This window comes from Mustela lutreola, chromosome X (assembly GCF_030435805.1).
Source record: "Mustela lutreola isolate mMusLut2 chromosome X, mMusLut2.pri, whole genome shotgun sequence".
In the NCBI taxonomy this organism is placed as follows: Eukaryota; Metazoa; Chordata; class Mammalia; order Carnivora; family Mustelidae; genus Mustela; species Mustela lutreola.
In genome coordinates this window covers 104,700,909-104,705,324 of record NC_081308.1, presented here as the reverse complement: position 1 = coordinate 104,705,324, position 4,416 = coordinate 104,700,909, and positions in this window count along the sequence as shown.

The following is a 4,416-nucleotide window of genomic DNA, read 5'->3' as shown; positions in this document are numbered from 1 at the left end:
CGGCTCAGGTCATGATCCCGGGGTCCTGGAATGGAGCCCCGCATGGGGATCCCTGCTCAATGGGGAGTCTGCTTCTCCCTCTCCTCCCTGCCCATCCTCTCTCTCACTATCTCTGTCACTATGTGGCTCTCAAATAAATAAAATCTTAAAAAAAGAAAAAAGACATAAGGTTTAGTATTTTATAATTTTTTAAAAAGATTTTATTTATTTATTTGACAGAGAGAGAGATCACAAGTAGGCAGAGAGGCAGACAGAGAGAGGAGGAAGCAGGCTCCCCACTGAGCAGAGAACCCAATGCGGGATTCAATCCCAGGACCCTGAGATCATGACCTGAGCCGAAGGCAGCGGCTTAACCCACTGAGCCACCCAGGCGCCCTAGTATTTTATAATTTTAAGGACATACTGCTGGAACGTTCTTAACTTTACAGAACCTTATCAGAAGTAGCAACCTTCAAGAACAGTGAAGGCAAGCATGACCACAACAAATTTCAAATCCGTTGGTGTCTCCCCGGCATATTTGATTCTTGATATGGTAGACACTTTCCATACCAAGAATTATTTCTATCTCTTTGTTGTTTTACTTGTATGTTTGTGTTAAGTTGTTCCTTAACTACCTTCAAAGTTTTATAATGAAAATTTTAAACATTCAGAAAAGTTTATAGGATCTTACAGCAGATAACTATATATTTACGTGGATTCCACAATTAACATTTTACTATATCTTCTTTCAAATTATTTTTATTTATCTTTTTGAAGTCTATTTATTTATTTGACAGAGAGAGAGAGAGGGAACACAAGCAGGGGATTGGGAGATGGTGAAGCAGGCCTCCTGCCAAGCAGGGAGTCTGATGTGGAGCTGGGTCCCAGGACCCTGGGATCATGACCTGAGCCAAAGGGAGATGCTCCACTGACTGAGCCACCCAGGTGTCCCTCAAATTTTATTATTAATATATATTTTAGAGTAAAACTCACAATACAGTTATGCCAGATATATGTCAAACATTTATAGTTGGATAACTACCCACAATAATTAACATACAGAATATTTCTTTTATCTCCCTAATTTCCCATACTACTTTCTTTTTAATTAATTAACTAATTAATTAATTTTGGGAGTTAACGATTATTTGACAGAGAAAGAACAATCAAGTGCACAAGTTGGAGGGAGAGGATAAGGGGGAGAGAAATAGAGAGAGACTCTTTGCTGAGCACAGAGTCCAATGTGCAGCTCAATCCCATGACCCTGAGATCATGACCAGACTCAAAGAGGTGACTGTTTAACTAACTGAGACACTCAGGTACCCCCCTCCCCGTCCCTATACTAATTTCTAATTCAACCCTTCCCTTTTCCTCAGATTCTGGCAATCACTGATCTGTTTCCTATATCCAGGGTCACCAGGTTTAGCAAAGAAAAATAATTGGGGGATTCTTGGGCTATTTTTTCATCATTTAACTGAAATTTAACAATAACTGATACCCTGTATTTTGTGGGCAACCCATCTGTACTTATAGTTTGGATGCCATATTTAAAACTATATCACCAACCCCAAATGTCATACATCCTAGCCTGTGTTTCTTGTTCTAAAATGTTTATAGCTTGTTTATTTTACAATTAGACTTATGGCCCATGTTGAGATAATTTTAGTATAAGGTATGAGGCACAGGTTATACTCATATTTTTATAAATGTCCAATTGTTTTAGCATATTTTATTAAAAAGATTATCTGTTCTACATTAATTACTTCAACCACTGTCAGAAATCAAATGGTCTTAATTTGGGGGGGTCTATTTCTGATTTCTCTATTCTGTTCCCTTGATTCCCATCTATCTCTTTGCCAATATTACATTGTTTTGATGGCTTTAGCTTTATAAAAAATTCTTGGGATCAAGTATTATTCTGAACAGTTTTGGTTATTCTAGTATCTTTGTTTTTCAATATGAATTCCATAGAATAGGTGTTCAATTTTGAAACAAAGATCCTCCTGGGATTTTGACTAACTAATTTGACTCTATGAATCAGTTTTGGGATAGTTAATATCTCCACAACAGTGAGTTTTCAAATCCACAAACAAAGTATCACTATTCATTTATGTAAGTCTTCAAAACTATTTCTCAATATATTAGGGTTTTTCTCTGACATTGTTGGCAGCAGCACCAGAAATCACATGGACAATTAATTATAATGTAGTTGAAGTGGAAGTCAGGCTAAAGAGAAAACTACATGAGGAAAGTTGATTTGTGAAATAAAATTCATTAAAAAATGCTTAACCCTACACTAGAATTACGAAAACATCAGACTGGTAAAATAAATTTATTTTAAATCATTTTAAAATTAACGATGTGAGCAAAATTTCTACAAGTATCCTGGAAACTAATAAAGAAATCTGAGAACCTACCCACACCAGACTTCAGGACACATCTCAGGCTACATTTAAGTGTGCAAAAGAACAAATTAATAAGTAGGCCATTAAAGATTTTTCAAAATAATGTAAAGAAATAGAAGAAATACTAAAGAGAAAAAAAATTGTTAAAATGATTGCTAAAACAGGAAATGGTAACCAGCAACTGCATTGTGCTTAGGGAAGGAAACAAACAGGAACTCCATAGAAGAGATGAAAGCTGTGCTGATGAAATAAAAGATTGCAATAAATGAGATAGGGAGGAGTATAATGGAAAAGGGACCGAGGGAAATGAATACTATAACATGTTGCAAAATAACATTACATACAGATATAATTATTACAACATAAATGAGTCATCTGCAGAACACCTAAAACAGCTTTCTCAGCGTGCACAGAACAAAAAGGCAAAACATAAGAATAAAATGATAAGAGAGGTTGATAGTTAACAGCAAATTCACAAATAACTGTGTCCCAAAAGAAGAGACTTGAAATATATAATAGAAATAATATTTAAAATTTAAAGTGGAGGGATGCCTGGGTGGCTCAGTTGGTTGGACGACTGCCTTCGGCTCAGGTCATGATCCCGTTGTCCTGGGATCGAGTCCCACATCGGACTCCCAGCTCCATGGGGAGTCTGCTTCTCCCTCTGACCTTCTCCTCGCTCATGCTCTCTCTCACTGTCTCTCTCTCAAATAAATAAATAAAATCTTTAAAAAAAATTTAAAGTGGAGAAAGATCTAAAATTGCAGATTGAAAGGGATAAGTGATACAAATAAACAAGAACACTGAAAGGAAGAGAGAGGAAATACAGAAGACTAATGCTCTTTTGTAGATGCTTATTAAGAGAATATGTTAATTTGTAGATTACTCCTAAAAACTTAGAATGATGGGTTTTATTTCTAAAAAGGAAATTTCCTATTTCTAAATAGAAAGCAAAGAAAAAAAAAGTATAGGTGAATTTGACCATTAAACATAAATACAGAATAGTATGTAATAATGAATGAGAAAGCACAAAATAAGCCGGCAGGAATAAAGCCAACTATATTATTATTCACATAAATTTTAATTACCTAAAATGATCTAAGATAAGACAGAGATCCTAAAATTGGATTTTTTAAAAGCTCAAGAATGACTGTTCATAAGACTGACACTTAAATAAAATGGCAAAAATGGTGGAAAATAAATGAATAAAATATTTGTATCAGGTAAATGCTTAAATAAAAGCAGTTGTAAACAAAATACGTATTACTAAGAAAAGAATTAAGTGGGACAAAGTAAGATATATATTGGTAAAAGAAAACCAATTAAAATATATAAATATATAAGATATATAAAAGTCATGAACATTTATTCACATAGTCAACATATTTTTCTTAAAGAAAATATTATCAAAGAAAAATATTAAAAATATGCAGTAATAGTAAGAAATCTGAGATCTTTCTCAAAAACCAATAAACCAGGGGCCCCTGAATGGCTCAGTGGGTTGAAGCCTCTGCCTTCGGCGCAGGTCATGATCCCAGGGTCCTGGGATCGAGTCCCGCATTGGGCTCTCTGCTCAGCAGGGAGCCTGCTTCCCTCTCTCTCTCTCTGCCTGCCTCTCTGCCTACTTGTGATCTGTCTCTCTGTCAAGTAAATAAATAAAATCTTAAAAAAAAAAAGACCAATAAACCAGATAAATTAAATAAGAAGGTTTATAAAGGATTACAATAACCAAACTAACCAGAAAATCAGAAAGAAAACATAATCTATATTTGGAGGTAGGGTAAAGACGGATTTACAATGTTTGCAAAAGTTCACAGAGCATTTCTTAACTAAAAATAAACACATTATACCAACCATGTTCACATACAACAATTCAACAAATTTAGAAATCATTGTTTTAAAGGTCATTCCTAGAGGTGCCTGGGTGACTCAGGTAAGCATCTGACTTTCGCTCAGATCTTCATCTTAGGGTCCTGGGATGATCCCCATATCAGGCACCCAACTTAGCAGGGAGGCTGCTTCTCCCTCTGCC